General features: G+C 40.3%; 2 long non-coding RNA genes across 2 annotated transcripts; one reads left to right on the top strand and one right to left on the bottom strand.

The window, feature by feature from the left end:
• Positions 1-496: 496 nt before the first annotated feature.
• Positions 497-9491, top strand: LOC116517833. The gene is made up of 2 exons (XR_004256492.1): positions 497-1859; positions 3703-9491. It is a non-coding gene; the product is annotated as an uncharacterized LOC116517833 (long non-coding RNA).
• On the bottom strand, positions 3433-5131 carry LOC116517825. The gene is made up of 2 exons (XR_004256491.1): positions 4925-5131; positions 3433-3698 (listed from the first exon to the last, which is right to left on the bottom strand). It is a non-coding gene; the product is annotated as an uncharacterized LOC116517825 (long non-coding RNA).
• Positions 9492-17069: the final 7578 nt, after the last annotated feature.

Genomic DNA, 17069 nt, shown 5'->3' with positions numbered 1-17069 from the left:
AAACTTGTTCTGCCAGCGGAAACTCCTAGCCTGCCTTAACAAAGTCCGCCATCCTTGTCAGTAGAGTGCATTCAAAGAGGTGCCTGCGCCGCGTGTTTCCTTCTCTGCGTGAAACTCGCTATCTTTCGCTGTTGCTGTTACTCAGAATGATTTTCCTTGGAGGGGAGCGCTCCGCTTGGCACCCTTTACTCTGTGCTCGGTTCCCTCAAAGCCGCTGTACGAGCGGGGGTCTACGCAGACGACTGAGAGAGGGCGGGGGGGGGGGAGGAAAAGGCATCCTTTTAGGCTGGGCTTTGGCGCTGCTTGGGCGTTACGAAGCGAGGGGAACATTCCCCTCCTTTTCTCTGTTTTATTCCATATATATATATATATATATATATATATATATATATATATATATATATATATATATATATATATATATATATATATATATATATATATATATATATATATATATATATATATATATATATATATAATGCACTTTTTAAAATCGGGACTAATCCCTCTTGAGATCGCTTTGCTTGTTTTTCTAAAATCTGTACCCTTTGGCTGGGGGGAAGGTATTTTAATTCTCTGTTCAAAACAACGTAAAGTCACAGCTATTGTTGTAGGTGTTATTACAGCGGTTGTTCTGCAGAACTAGTGCGATGGTGCCCTCTGGTTCCTACGGCCAAGTGAACTTTTGAAAACACACCCAGCGGACTTTCGCGGCCCGTCTCTTTCACTCCCCCCCTCCTTCTCTCCCACAGGCACTCACAAGCTCTACCTACCACGTTAATTTTGGTGAGGGGTGTGTGTGTGTGTGCGCGCGCGCGTGTGCAACCTCCTCCAATCGCTTTGCTGGAACCGAAACATGCCTTACCTCAGAGCAGTCAATTACCAAAGCTACCCGAGATCATCAATCATGGGGGAATGCTTCAAGTTAAGGGGGAGGAGCAATGGTCAAACTATTGATTGCTGCAGTTTTGTACTCTCTCTCCCTCCCTCCCGCTCTCTCGCTCTCTCACTCACTCTCTCTCTCCCCACACATAAAATCTAAACCAGACTATCCTGGTAATAGTGGGATTTATCAATGATTATGAATCTACTTGTGTATGTTACGGCCTCGTACATACTTGGGCGGCGGCGACGGCAAGCCACGCATTTTAGACTTGGATTCCGGAGAGAAAAAGAGAGTGGGAACGGGACAAGGGACCGTTCTCAGGAGCAGGTCACGGGAGGAAGAAAGAAAGAAAAAGTTGGGGAGGAAAAGCGAAATCTGCTAAAGGCACGGGAGGGAGGAACGAGTCTAAAAAACGCAGCCAATCTTTTCTGGGCTAAGGGAAACCGGCTCCCGAGGTCAACGGAGCTCTCCAAAATGATGAATGATTGAGTACCTGCGATGATGATAGTGATTACCGGAGCAATTAAACAGTTTGATTAAATGAGCCATCATAACAATGATGTCTGCGGGATATCAGCCCTCGCTTATAAAGAAAGATAGAGGGGAGAGAGAGAGAGAGAGAGAGAGGCTTGAGGAACGCCACCGGGTAACGGCTTCGCTTCCCGGGAGCGCTTAGCCTGGCAAGCTTCGCAGCTTGAGCTCAGCCTCCGAAGCGGCAGGCGAAAGAGCTGGGGAAAAGAACTGGTTAGACTTTTTTTAAGCCTGACTTGCGCGCCCGTTTGAAGCGCCGAAGAGCCACCTTTGGGTAGGGACGGGAGAGAAGAGGGGGGTGTCTGCTTTTACTTGTTCTACCCCCTTCTCTCCTCCCCACTTTTCTTTTCTTCTAGAAGACCTCTTCCAAGATTAAAGCGATTCTTAGGAGCAGCCGCTACTCTTCTGTGGCTGGTTCGCCCCGGCTCTGAGCATAAAGGTGAGTAAAAAACCGCCCTCCCTACGCCGCTTTCTTTTCAAGCTGCGTTTAAATCGGTTCCTTTGCAAAAAAAAAAAAAAAAAAAAAAGACTTATTCGGGGGGCGAAAGGGGGTGGGTAGTCCCACCGTATTTTCTTCTATGTCGTAGAAATCGGTAACGCGCTTCAAGACATTCTTGGTAATGAATACTTTGCTAATCCTTTGGGTGCCCGGAGACCTATAGAGCAGTGGGTTTATGCAAATCCTTTCCTACTTTTTGCAGCTGAAGCTTTCTAAGAGGTTGCCTTAAAAGAGATCTACTTTGTCAGGAATGGACTTTCTGAGGTCTCTTCCGCCCCCCCCCTTTCTTCCGAAAATGTCACTTTCCTAAATTCTTTAGGAATCGTATTGCTGCAATTCCTCATTATAGAACACTTGTAAAAAAAAAAAACTGTTTTCTATTAAAAACAGAAAAAAGCAAATCCGCAACCGAGGCTATATATATATATATCTCAGTTTTGATTGATTTAGCAAAAGAAGTGGGAACGACTTTGCCGCGAGTTTTTTCCCCCCTTTTAAATTCACTCCATGAACAACTTTCCTGTACCAAGGCTGGGTGTATTGAGTAGAGTAAATGAATATTATTGCAAAAAGATCTCTGTATACCACTTAAACTTGTATACCAGAAACCTTAAAAAAAAAAAAATTAAAAAGATATATTTGCAGGCTCCAGTAATGCTGTTTTCATTTATGTTTCTCCCCTCTTAAATGAATAATTCCTGTTTCAGGAATTTCAGTTCTTTTAAAATGCAAGGATAGATAGATAGATAGATAGATAGATAGATAGATAGATAGATAGATAGATAGATAGATAGATAGATATAGATAGATAGATAGATAAGAGAGTGAGTTTCCTGGGAGATTTGAAGTTACCCTGAAAAAATGTTAAAAGAAAGAGGCAACAAATAAACAGATTACTAAGTACTTCATTCTTTCTTGTGACAAATCTAAAACAACAAAAAGATTTCTTTCATACTTTTTTTGTGAAAAATCTAAAAATATATTTGTCACATGTTTATTAAAAACCTTCAGGTAGTATCTAAGAGCACTAATTTAGAACTAGGCATTAATAAATATATATAATACATATGAATATACATTTTGGAATTCTGAATCAAACTTAAGAGGGGAAGAAATAGTTACATTTGCAGGAGCTTGTGGCAGGATGGATATAAGCTGTGAAGCTGTGAATTCTTATTGCATTTCCAAGCAAGTTTCTTCAGAAATCAGGCCCTCAATTTTCAGAGGGACTTTCTCCTGGAATTGCAGCTGTAATGAATTTTAAGATATGTAACTGATCTTGTTGCAAAATGCAAAAATATTTTAAAATCCCAAGTAATGTCAGTCATCATCATCACCATCATCAATTAGGAACCCTGTGTAGAAATGTATCTCTATCAAACAGTCAGTTCTTCCTCCAACCTTAAAATCCAGTTTGTACTGCTTCTTTCTTGCTTGCTTGCTTTTCTTCTTTCTTTCTTTCTTTCTTCTTTCTTTCTTTCTTTCTTTCTTTCTTTCTTTCTTTCTTTTGGCTGGAAATGGTTTTAACAGGCGGTAAAATTTCATCTTGTGGTGTCAAATTGGGGTCAGTTTGGGGTGAGGGTTCTCAGTGTCCGGGAAGGAGCTGTCCAGCTGTGTTAGGATTCATTAAGGGCAAAAGATTCCGTTTCAAGAAAACACATACAGAGACAATCAGTGGGCTAAAGATCTTCTCCAATTTGCTTTTTGCAAGTGTGCTAGAGCAAATATAAACAGCGAGATCCACCATATCTTCCAACTTCCCAACCAGCTTCTTCTTTCCTAGGGGGAAATCAAAGTGTATTTTGAACAACCAGACATTGCAAAGGATGATAACATCTTGACCATTTGGATGCCTTTTTATTATTTTTAAAAGATGCTGTCTTTTGTAAAGGTGACTCTTCCAACAGGTAACACGGTCGATTCTGAAAGTATATATGCATTTTTATTTCACATTTGCTTTTTTTTTTTTTGAAGTGCCCTGTAAATAGAAAGGGATTTGAAGAAAGTAGGCTGAGATGAGATATTAATAAAAAATCCAAAAGTACTGTTTTTTACTGCTATTGATACAGTCTAATAGATGCGCTCTGGAACCCTCAATTTAGAATTTCTGTGTAAAAGTATATGCAACAAAATCAGGTTCATTAAATTCGTCTGGCTTAAATCCTCTAAGCTGTTTTTACATTTCTTAGCAGTTCACCACCTCACTAGAAGGACAAATAACTTCACCCGTAATCTTGTTTGTAACTTTATTCAGTGTTTGTTTGCCAAAATGAAGGGATTTTTCCCTTTTGCTTTTGGATTAAGCAAATAACATTTGAAGAACTGCCCTAGTTTTTCATGGGAATTGTGGCTATTTTTCAATAATTTACTTTGAACTATGACTAAAAATAGAACGACAAGAAACAAAGCAGATCAAAAGCAGGGATTGTTTAAAGCTTAGGCACTCTTAGTTTTTTCTGAATTTGGAAAGAAATTTTGATATTTTTCTTTTTCTTTCTCTCCAAATTCTAGCTCTAAACACTGGTCCAAGAACCTAAGTTGATAACTAGGGAACGCCCATGAACAAAACTTAGTCCACTTATATTCAAATTCTTTGCCTTCAGCTGAAATTCACATATATTTTTTTTCTGGACTACACTGGGCTATTCATTAGGCTTGATGACTCCTTTCATATTTCTGCAAAGGAAGAAATTAAATTCTGTAATTAGTTTCTCCTCTCCACCTTCCCCCGCCCCCACCCCCTCAGCACCCTGCATGCAGACAATCAAAGATATTCTGCTCCGGAAAATAAGTATAGAATAAAATACTTAATTTATGAAGATATTAATATTTTATCTGTATAGTGACTCAGTCCTGTACCTTTTGAAATGCTACAGGTAGGAAATACGTCTTTTCCTTTCCTTTGCCTCGCTTTTCTTTCATTTTCTCACCTTGTGACTTAATTTACCCCAATCCTTTCCTTCCCCAAAAGTCAAGCCTTACTCATCAGTTGAACTCTTACTGACCTCTCTTCCAGCGCTCTGGAGCTCTTTGAAAGCCGGTTTAGGAGAGCTCTCGTTAAATTACTTCTTAGACCCTCTCTTTCCCTTTCCCTTTTTCTTCCTTCACTTCCTTTTCTGTTTCAAAATCAACACGAACTCAAGCTTCTTTATTCACTTACAACCCTCTATTATACTTCCCAAACACTTCTAGGAATTAACATGGCACTTGTGGAGTGGGCTGCCCTCCTCCTCCTTCCTTTTACTTCTTTATCTCTCCTGTTTATTCTATAAAGATCCCACTGAACTGGAGGAGCGTTTCAATAAACAGCCCTCTAGCGCTATCTGGCGGGACTCCAACCATTTCAGCAAACTTTCAGCTTTCTCCCCAGCCCTCAAGACGGCCGCTTTCCCCCCCTTCTTCTTTGTACTGGTAAATGGCTACACAACTGGAAGTCGTTTTCGAAGGTGCTGATGCTCAGCTTGGTTCCAAACCAAGAGTTCACTACCAGAGAATGTCAGAAGATTAAAACAGGCTTTTGCGGCTTTCTTTTCCCTCCCCTCCTCCCTCTCTCCTCCCCTCCTGAATACTGTCCGTTATATCATCCTCATCACCACGGCCACCATCACCATCATCAGCCTCTTATGTGGTTTAATTTCTAATGTCCCAAAATCCATCCTAGGATTTTTTTTCCGACACCAAAAAATGCACTCATTAAATACCGTCCCTGTTACCCGTTTAACTTCTAGGCAGTGCCGGACCTTGTGGCATAAGGTGACCCCCAGCCGTCGCCCTTTTCTCCCCGCTTTGCTTAAATGCAACCTTCTCCTCGGGTTGAGGGCAAGGGGCAGCCGGGTCTTTTGTATTCTAGATTTGGAGGAAGGAAGGATCCCAGCGCAATTTCGTTTCCCGAAGTCCGGTCCTTGGAGAGCGGAAAGGAAAAAGGGCTCTTCCTTAAATGCATGCAAAAAAGGGGCCCAGGACAAGGCTAGCTCGGCAGAAGGGATGCTTGATTCATTTTTTTTTAAAAAAAGCGGTCCTAGCTCTCCCAGACGGCCCCAAAAAGGAATAGAATAAGGGAATATAGCTTTGCGTGTTTACTCGCCAGGAAAGTCTGTTCCAGTTCAATGGGCTTCCCGTTGGAGAAGACCCGCCTAAGCTTGCGCGTAAAAGGAGTTGTGGATCGTGCCGGAAAAGAACCGGATCCTATCTCCTACAGACTCCTTTGGCACCCCTGCCCAGGCCATCCGCCGAAAGGAAGCCCCATTTGGGGGGACGAAATGCCTGAACTGGGCCAGTCAGTTTTAGTTCAGGAAAGGCAAGTTGGCTCCGAAAAGACCCGGGCGGTTTCTGGAGAGAAAAACGAGAGAGAGAGAGAAGAGAGAGAAATGTACACTTGGTAGCCGGCCCTGTCCAGCTCTTTCTCCCTCCATCACTCTGGTCGCCTGACTGCACTTTTCATTTTCTTTTTAATGAATCTCCCCCTCGGTGCCCTGCACGGAGAAAGTAATCCTGGTGATTTTGTGCTACTTGCAAAAGGGCCTTTTGGTGACGGCCCTGCCGAGGCTAAGCTCTGCCGTAATTAATTGAAAACAGTTATTAGGTCATCATTGGCATAGCGTAAATAATTACGATGGGTTTTTACTTAAAACTGACCGGTCACCTGGAGGGGGAGGGGAAGAGAAGAGAGGGAAGAATCGATTGGAGGTATAAAAATGATGAATCAAAACATCAATGCCGATTATTTGAAATATTGTAGTCGAATCTTTTTTTATTACTGCTTCCATCGGTTTAAGTGTCTGAAAAGTGCAGTGTTCCAACGTATATTTATGTTGTCAATACTGTCAAAACTGTCAGGTTTATTACAGCGGGGTTGTAATACATTTCGGAGTTCCTCATTTACATAAAATCGCCTACTTTTCTTCGAACTGCCTGCCACAACTTTGCCCTGCTACCCGGGAGAAAAGCGGAGAAACCCTGGCAAAGTCCTCGAAGGATGCCGGGCTTTTTATTCCAGCAGAAGTCCCGCTTTCTTTCCCCGCTTGCCCGATGGAAGACCTCGCCACGCCGGTGGAAATCCAGGCTGTTGGTCGTCGCTTTCGAGCCCAACCGCTCTAAGCCAATTTACACCCGCTTGCAGGAGCCTTAAACCGCCGCCTGCGGCACAAAAAGGGCTGCGGCAGGCCAGGCGCGTCGCGCCAGATTCGGCCACCCGAGTCCCCTGAATTGCGCAGGGAGATCCGAACCGCGTTCCAAAACGGCCGAGCGGCAAGCAGCACCTTCGGATGGCTCTGAGCTCGACGGCTCCGGTGTGCAGAACCAAAGCGCCCAGGGCGCAGCGACGCATCGTTCAACCAAGTCCCGGATACCTACGGAGACTCGGAAAGCTCCCTTGGCTCCGCGCAAGGCCGTCTCTAAACGCCCGCAGGCTTTCCGGAGGATGCGTGTGCCCCAGGCCTCCAAGCTGCCCCGGGCTGACTTTGAGGGCTGAGCGCTTTACATGCCGATCTGCGCGGAAAAGCGGCGGGGTCTTCAGCCTAACTGGAGAAGGGAGAGGCGGAGGGGGGTATTTTTCATTGAGTTCTTGGGGACTTTGGATCGCGTTTCTTCGCAGACTTAGCCCGGCGACGCCTCCCCAGACCAAATGCCAGAAAATCCGAAGCTATACTTGACCTCCACCCAGACTGTAGGTCTTAAGTATTCCCTGATGATATGTGTGTAATGCGATGTTTTGTTCTTTTTTCCCCCCTTTCAGGAATTCGCAAAAAGAAGCTGTGTGGATTTTAATTTATTCCACAGACTCTCTTCCCCGAACAATCCTTCCTTCCTTCGAAGGAAATTAAGCAGGTGTTTTAGAATAAGGGGGGGAAAGGGTTCGGGTTTCCAGGAGGCAATTGGTTGACTTTGCTCTGTCTTCCCCACGTTCCCACAGATGATTCCTCTCTCCTCAGTGGCATCCAAAAACTCCCCAGAAATCTCAAATTGAGAACTGGGCCAAATGAAGCCCGGAAAAAACCTCCGCTAAGTTTCGGCTGGAATTTGCTTTATAGGTGTTCTCCCCACCCCACCCCCTTTTTTTTTGGTTGTTGTTTGGTTATGTGTGTATGAGAGAGGAAAATCAACCCCTGGTAAGTAGGGCAGTGATAGTCACAAACTCCCTCTTTTCCTCCTTTTAAAACTTTATGGCACGCTGAATGGGGAACGGGGAGGCTGGAGAACAATTCTCCTGTGAAAATAAACTGAAAAGGGACAGAGGCGACAGGCCGAATGAATCAAACGAGGGGCCATGGAAAAAAACCAGCCGCTCCAAATTTATCCCAGGTTCAGTCCTGATTTTGGAGCAGAGAGGAAAACCCGGTTCCAACTCTCCCTCACCCCCCTCCCCTTAAAAACGCGAAGCATTTAACAATTATCCCTTAATCGGCTGGCAGGTTGGGTACAAATGATGCCATTAAACATCAAAGACATGTTTGGGACTTTATATTTTAGCCATAAGAGGATTAATTCTGTAATTAGAGTGGGGAAAATATGTACATAAATAAGTATCGCTCTCCCCATCTTTTCCTCTTGATCTTACGGATTATTATCGGCGGGGATGGGGCCGATTCTTCAAGTTTCGTCTCTTTATTTGATAAAACGAGGAAAGAGGACTTGGGGATGCCGAGTCTCCCCCACCCTCCTCGCCCAGGAGCCCGCCCGGAGGAGCGGACCTCTTTTCCGAGAATCCAACAGTGGTGCGGACAGATGCCAGAATAAGGCTACTCTCTTCCCGAGGACCGGAGGGAGAGGTTAATTTGGGAGGGTCAGCTGTGTTTGCCTTTGTTGCTCTTCTCTTCCCCACCACCCTTCTCCCCAAGCTCAAGGCAGAGATCCATCCTCCGCCTTCCCGTAAAACCCCGCCTGACCTTCGTTCTAACCTGTATGAATACCTCGTTTACCTAATGACTTTGTGTCAGGCAGGGCAGCAGGTCACTTTCCTTTTTAACCTTTCCCATTGCTGCAGTAAGCATTCTGGGCGATAATGAATGGCTCTTGGAATAATCGATGCCCATTTTATGAGCCCTGACAACTCAAGAGATGGACACCTTGTTTCAGGAACGTGGCCTCACCTTCACCAAGAGGCTTCCTCAGGCCGGATAAGAAACCCTTCTCCCAGCCGAGCAGCTCAGCTGGTTCCTAAACTTCCCTCTGCAGAGGTGTCTTCAGGTAGGGTTAAAAAAAAGTCAGGATGATGCCCAGGATGGTGCGATGTGCACCAAATCACGTGGACTTTTTTTGACCCCTCCCTGCAGACAGTCCTGTGGTAGTAAACTTTCCTTGAGTCCAGCCTGACCAACCAGCCAGGTGATTTCATGTTGCTCATTGTTGGCTTGATGTAATCCGAAGTTAGTTTGCCATTTCCTTCCTTCAGGGGGCTTTTTCCAACTTACCACCCTGGCATTTCCTCTTGGTCTCCCATCCAAATACTAACCAGATTTAACCATGCTTAGTGCGGCTAAGCAATTTTGGGCCCAAAGGACAGGAGATCAACCAAGTGGCCTGTTTTGTTGGTTCAAATGAACAAATGAATCAAGCTAAATAAGTCCAGGATGCGGAAGAATTTGAAACGAAAGGATTGGGTGACAGTATTAAGTATTGTTAAGTCATAAATTGATATTAATGAATATTAGTGATTATGAGTATTAATATCAATTGAGGCATTGTCCCCAGACAGAAATTCCTCAAAAAGGATTTTACCAATTCCTATTTCTTGCCTGCTTCCTTTCTTTTTGAAAAATATACCAAGTAATCCATTTGAGGCAAATGTCCCACTCCATATTTCCCAAACACACTCCATCCCTTCCTTACTTACACCAGCATTAAAATACAAATTCTCCCCTCCCCCCACTGCCAATGTCCATCCTTCCCCGAAAGCAAGGGTGGTATTATGCATCATCTTTCCAAGGGCTTCTGATCACAGGATTGGATTGTCAAATAAACAGGATCTGGGGCAGGAAGAGATCCTAGGGTTGTGATGACACTGGAAAGGGAAACAATTCTTAGATAGCCTGTCCTTTCTTAAAAAATAAATTATTTCGTTTTGACCATTTAGCTTTCATTTGGTCTGTTAACTCACTTCCCAGTTTAGGCAGAATAAAGAAATTTGAACCTATAACTATGGCAAACAGAAAGGGAGGGGAGCCCCCCCTCAACCACATCTACTCTTGCAAATAAAACAAGCCAACAGCTCTGGTGAATGTCTGGATTCTTTCAGACTTACTGTTATCTGCTGGTGTTAGAACTGAGAATAGTTGCAACCCTGTACCCTATGGAATAATTTAATGCAGGTTCAAACTTTATTTATTTTTAAAAATACACCTATAACCATATGTTTTATTTTCTTTCATAGTTACATTAATTGTTGTTTTCTTTTCTTTTTAAGATGGTTATGCCCTAAAGTTTCAACCTGATATTTCCCTTGGCACTGATCCTCACAGAAAAGCAGGTGCTGAAGGTGGAGTTGAGAAGATTACAAGATCTTGTGATAGTTTTACAAAAGTATTCCTAGGAAAGTTTAGACTAAGTTTACATTAAGTTTAAATCAAAGGTCGGGAACTGCTAAAGGCAAGAATGATATACATCCTTGAGTCAATTCACAGGCTAATCTCTCTCTCTCCCCTCTCCTTCTACTCTTTCCCCTCCTCTTCCCTTCTCCCTCCCCCCTCTCCTTCCTGTCCCTCATCCTCTCCCCTCTCCCCTCTCTCTCCTCCCCCATCCTCTCCCCCCTCCCCCTCTGCCTCTCCCCTCCTTTATGGGCTACACTACCATAAGGAACCAGGATGCAGATTTGATAAAGGATGAGAAAAAGAAAAAGAAATGACAAAAATGTAATTTGTTATGGTTGCAGCAGAAAGACAGAATGACTTACACCATTGTCTGCATCAGGTACCAAAATAATTTCACTGGATTTGGGAATTTTGCTCCTTGACTTGTGGGAGTTCTTTGCTTCCACTTACATTTATGTATTAGTGGCTCAGAATGTGGGAGTTATTTACAATGAATGAGAATTAGTTTATAGGACTTGCACATGATCAAACTAATTTCTTCATGTGCAATATATTCAGCTTACCTATTCAATCCCATAACATAAGAGTTTGAAGAAAATGAGAACAAACAGTCTTTTGTCCTACATGTCCCATGTTTCACTTTTATCTGGAATACCAGGTAAGACAAATTCTTCTGAGAAGCACCAAAATAAATTATAATATATTAGACCTTTAGAAGCTTGAGTAAGTAAGCCATGGTACATTTAACATTGCCTGATATAAAATAAATATATGTAGTAAAATAAACGTTATCTATGTTTGAATGTTAGTGATTAAACATTTGTAGAAAACTTGTCAGTCTATGGTGTGGTGTATGATTTTTTCCTGCATTCATCTCTATGACACTCCTTCAACTATTTATTATGAATCCCATTTAGAATCATTTTACGGAATCTGTAACTTGTTCAAGACCATTAGATAAAAATCCTTGACAGAAGTGTGGTTCTGATATTCAATTTTATTGGTGTACATGAATAAAGATGAAGAATCGGCTTGTTGGTTTCTGAAGATAATTACTTTAGCTTAGTATAAGGGCATATGTCCCCCTACTTTTTGTGCATTCACATCCATGCCTATTTAGAGGTAAGCACTATGGAGTTAATGGCTTTAAGAATGATGCTTCAGTCCTGGAGATAAACCACATCATGAAACACATTAGCAAAGCAATTTTTCACTCACTCTGACCAAAAACTATTGATTTTAATAGATTAGGATTGTGGTCAGAGGACTGTGACACATGCAAGCATGTAACTCAGTATTTAATGTAGGCAATAATGCTAAGTTATTGTTTAAATGGCAATTTTTAAAAATATTCCAATGATTCATATAAAACAAATAATATATGATAATAGTTTTATTGTGGCCAGATGAATACATCCTCATTGGTAATGTAGAAAAATATGTTCATATATGACGCTATAACATTTTATACATTTTATTTTTTTCATGGCTTTTTAACGCTCCAGTGCAAGCACCATATTTTGGGGACTGGTTGTCCAACTTATGCAACATATTGATGCAATGTGGAGATTTAAGCATTACTTAAACTGGAGAGTTAAAAGTTTTTTTTAATTATACCCCCATTTTTTAAACAGTGAAATAGTCTAATTAATTAATTAAATAGTTCTTTCTGAAAATAGCCTTCTGCTTCACAGTTTGCAACCAGTGAATTCTATATCCAATATTCAAAGGGAACCAGATCACAAGGTCAAGAGTTGTACACATATCTTGTGAAATATGCTTGAGTCACATGTGGGTAAGGCAAGAAGGAAGTGGATGGCTCAAAGCAGAAACATGTTGTCCAGAATCAAAGCCAATTTCAAGTATCTGCACTTTTTACTATTTTGTACAACAAAGTATGTTAAAGTGCTGCTATTGTGTTGCGGGATAGTGCTTACAGACAAATTAAAGGATACGTTTCAGGATACATGATGCTCATCAATTATTCCCTTTACTAGCAAAAGCATAACAATTGGACAGATTTTTTTTTCTACAGAAGGTGCATTATATTCTTCTTTAAAATAACAAGCAAAAGCCCTTTGTTAATATCCCATGCAATCAAGGCTTCTCAAGGAGAATTTAGAAGGACACAAGAAAGACAAGTGCAGGACAACCAAAACAAGACCTATTTTATTTGGTAATAAAGTCTAAAACTATTAAACATTTCCCAAGCTCTAGATTTAATCAGACTTTAAACTTTTCTATTGCTTTCAAAAATGGTATAAATAAATTAAAGTTCAGACATAGGATTCATTGTAAAATTGGGATTTTAACATACGTATTTAAAATTGCAAAATGAACATATTTAAAATTGATTTTATCATATTCAACTAATCTAAAGAAATGCAAATTAGGCAGCAATCCTATACAACTTTATTATAGTTGGAAGTAAGTTATATTGACATTCAGAAGATGAAAGTATTTCATGTTATAATATTGTACATCAAAATGATAGGTAACTAGTCTGTATCAATTGAATCCTATTGTCTATATTAGCAGGAAATGTACCCAATGAAGTAAAAAAAAAATCTTGTTCTTATAAGCTTTCTTTCAATGTTAATAAAGAGAAAAATTCAGAAACTTAGCAAAAATAACCTTATATGCAGAAAAAGCATACACGTGAATTGCATACTAATGATTTGAAATCATAGGCAGTCAGAAACGATTCAAAATCGCTTTATCAACAAAGTCAAGAAATCAGCAAAAAGCAAGACAATGTCAAATAACACAAGTAATGGCAATTTGATTAGCGTACACTTTGTAAATTGTGGTATAGCGTTGGTATAGGTGGTAAATAAAAGAATATTTTTTGTAATATTATGTTACGTTCTTCCCATAATCTCCATTGTTGAAAATCTACCAACTTTTTCTCTCACTTAAAATAAACAATTTTACAAATATTTTGATTGGCCAAAGTCTTATATTGTCTTTGATTGCTTTGCTAAAGTAAAAAAATATATGAATACAACAGACAAATCAATTTAATATCTAGTAAAGTCCCATTTTATTGCATGGAAACATATACTGAGGGAATATTTTGTTCCCTGACTATTGAGTGTTTAAACACTGTTTTCCACAATGGTTACTTAAACTGTGATTTGTTAACTGTCATAATGGTCTTTTTTATACAGAACATTTACCTATATATTATAGGCTTATTAATCACAATGGCTAGGTGTGTACATCATATTAAAATGAAACCAAAGAAACCATATTATGCCTGAGCCTAATGCCAAGTCACTTCAGGGAAATGAAGTTTCATTTTCTCTGTTGTCACAGCCAGCCCTCCTCCTTCGTTCAATCAAGGAAGGATTTTATTTTACACTGTGAAGCTTTCCCTGTACATGGGGCTGCTGCAACTGCCATGGATTATGTTGGACCTTGGGTAAGGTGTAATCGGGCGATTATATATTACTTTGCTGATTGGAGGTATTAATAAGATGGGGCAGCACGCAGAACAGGGCTATTGAAGTTCTTTCTAACCCCTCACAAATAGCATCATTCCGGATTACATGATGGAAAAAAGGAAGCTAAAAGTTTAGTGTTGGCAACCTTCTGAACCAATGCCCAAATGCATATCACATGGGAGGATTATTATTATTTTGTCTCTGAAGCCTTTGGCTGAAACTGGCTCGTTTTCAGTTTTGTGTTTCTTTCGTTCCCATCTCACACCATGCCAAATTTTAGAAAGTTTGGTTTAAGATTTAAAACAGACAGACAGACAGACAGACATAAATGACTCTCTTATATACATTCATAAAATAATTAAAAAAATAAAGATGCTTTGATTGTTGATTTTGGGGGGGGTAATTTTACTTTGCAATTCAGTCTGAAGTTATCATAAAATGTTATAAATAAATTGTAACCCTTCTTGGTTAGATAGTATATTTACTGATCCAGGTAGTGATCTAAAATTATATCCACTGCAGATGATCCAACTGATATTTACTGGAATATAAGCATTCAGTGAATTATAGATGTTTAGAGCAATTGTTGGAAAGCAGCAAAATCTTTTCAAAGACAGCCATGATAGCCATTTCAATCCAAACTATTTCATGTTGGCCAATTTTTAGTGTGACTAAAGTATCAATGGGTGAATTAATGTGGGCATTTCAAAAATAACGATGAGCCTGAAGTATCAGAAGGAAACTCTGCTAATTGACAATAACTTAATTTTGTTCTGTTGGATTTAATCATTTACCCATTGAAAACCAACAAATAACTATTTTTTGTATTGCATTTCCTCAGCTGCTTGGCATTCAGTTTTCTTCCTGGGATAATTCTGATGGAACTTATTTACTGGGTCAAATCAGATAATTTTAACCACAGTCACTGATGACCTTTGAATAAAAATAAACTGAGATGGCACTTCATTCTTTTATAAGAAAATTGTACAATCTTTGCTCTACTGGTAGTCCTTACAACAGTTAGTTTAGTGACCATTCAAATTTACAAAGACACTGAAAAAATTGATTTATGACCATTTTTCACACTTATGACTTTTGCAGCATTCTCATGGTCATGTGATCAAAATTCATAGGCTTAGCGGCCAGATCGTACTTATGACGGTTGCAGTATCCCAGAGTCATGTGATCAGCTTTTGCGACCTTCTGACAAGCAAAGTCAATAGAAGCCAGATTCGTTTAACAACCACGTTATTAATTTAACAACTGTAATGATTACACTTAACCACTGTAGCAAAAAAGATTATAAAAGGGGCAAAACTCTCTTAACAAATTTCTCACTTAGCAACAAAAATGCTGTTCAGAAATGTGATCATAAGTTGAGAGTACCCATCTTTCTCTTAATAGGTGAAGTTGCAATTAACCCATGTCAAAATATTATGGATGGGGAGACCTATATGTCAAATAACTTTGGAAAAGGATAACCTCATGTCCTTACCAATCCCCAAGATGGTCCTGCCAGAGAATGAAATGTTTCCGGTACTTTTCCAACATCAAACTATACTTCTGGGCTCCATATTTAAATTCCAGGCAGATATGCCTTTATAAATTCTGAACACTGACCAAAGAAAAAACCATCCAAAGATTTACTCTCCAAAGTGTAAAACATTTTACTTACATCTTCATGATCAGGGATGGAACATATTTTCTGAACAAATATTTGATTAAACGCTGTTCAATATTTTGAGCACTGAAATGGGCTTATATTCCTTGCTCTCTAACTTGACCTGTGGAAGAGATGCTTTTTAACTTGCAGTCATCATTTATGAAGCAGTTATTTCTACTGGGAAAGAAAAAGCATTATTACAGAATAAAGAGCAGTTATGGAATGTTAATACTGGAGTAAGTTAGTATTGGAGAGATGTTATTTTATAATTACTTGGTGCCCTCCTGTGACTCTTCCTGATTCAGTCAGATTTGGCAACAGTTATTCATGTCTCGGTTTCATTTTTCCTTGACTACTGCAGTGTGCACAATATTCCCAGGGAGGCTTACAGCAGACAATTGCTATTATGCTATTATGGATGGCTTTTAAGATTAAACTTACAAAAAGAACAATGGGCAGGGTACACGTATCACCCGTCTGGTCTGCTGCCCCACCTTTACCAGTGCTTCCTCTTTCCTCTTTTCAATATTAGAACATATCACATCAGAAAATACCTCTTTTCAGTTAAGCAATGGCATGGGGAGGTTTTAAACCTTCAAGGTTATATCCCTTTCTTTAATTTTGGGAGGAAACTCAGATTTTGCTCTGATCCTTAGATTGCCAATGCAGGAACTGTAAAACTGCAACCTAAATTTCTCAGCCTAGTTAGAAAAAACGTTAAGTGGGTATTGAATATGCAATTCTGTCAACTTAACACAGGTAGTCTTCATCTTAAGGCCACAATTGAGCCTAAGATTTTTGTTACTAAGCAAGACATTTTTTAAGGGAGTTTTACTCCATTTTACAATCTTTCTTGCTACAGTTGTTAAAGGAACCATTGCAATTGCTAAAAGCAATATGGTTGTTAACTGATTCTGGTTTTCTCATTGAGTTTGCTTGTCAGAAAATCACAGAAGGTGATCACATGACCCTGGGACATTGCAGCTGTCATAAATACAGTTGCCAAGTGTATGCATTTTGATCATGTGACCATGAGGATGCTGCAATGTTCTTAAGTGTGACAAATGGCCACAAGTCACTTTTTTCAGTGTTTTTGTAACTTCAAATGATCACTGAATGAATGATTGTAAGACAAGGATGACCTGTAGTAACATAAACAAATATAATGCCATGTGCCGAGGTGGCGCAGTGGTTAAATGCAGCACTGCAGGCTACTTCAGCTGACTGCAGTTCTGCAGTTCGGCTGTTCATATCTCACCGGCTCAGGGTTGACTCAGCCTTCCATCCTTCCGAGGTGGGTAAAATGAGGACCCGGATTGTTGTTGGGAGCAATATGCTGACTCTGTAAACTGCTTAGAGAGGGCTGAAAGCCCTATGAAGTGGTATATAAGTCTAACTGCTATTGCTATTGCTATAAATAGAGGTAATCATATTTTATATAGGGACGCAATGGTTCAGTGGCAAAGACACTGAGCTTGTTGATCAAAAGATCAGCAGTTTGGCAGTTCGAATCCCT

The sequence above is a fragment of the Thamnophis elegans genome, chromosome 1 (assembly GCF_009769535.1).
Source record: "Thamnophis elegans isolate rThaEle1 chromosome 1, rThaEle1.pri, whole genome shotgun sequence".
Classification (NCBI taxonomy): domain Eukaryota; kingdom Metazoa; phylum Chordata; class Lepidosauria; order Squamata; family Colubridae; genus Thamnophis; species Thamnophis elegans.
This window is presented reverse-complemented; position numbering and strand designations above follow the sequence as displayed.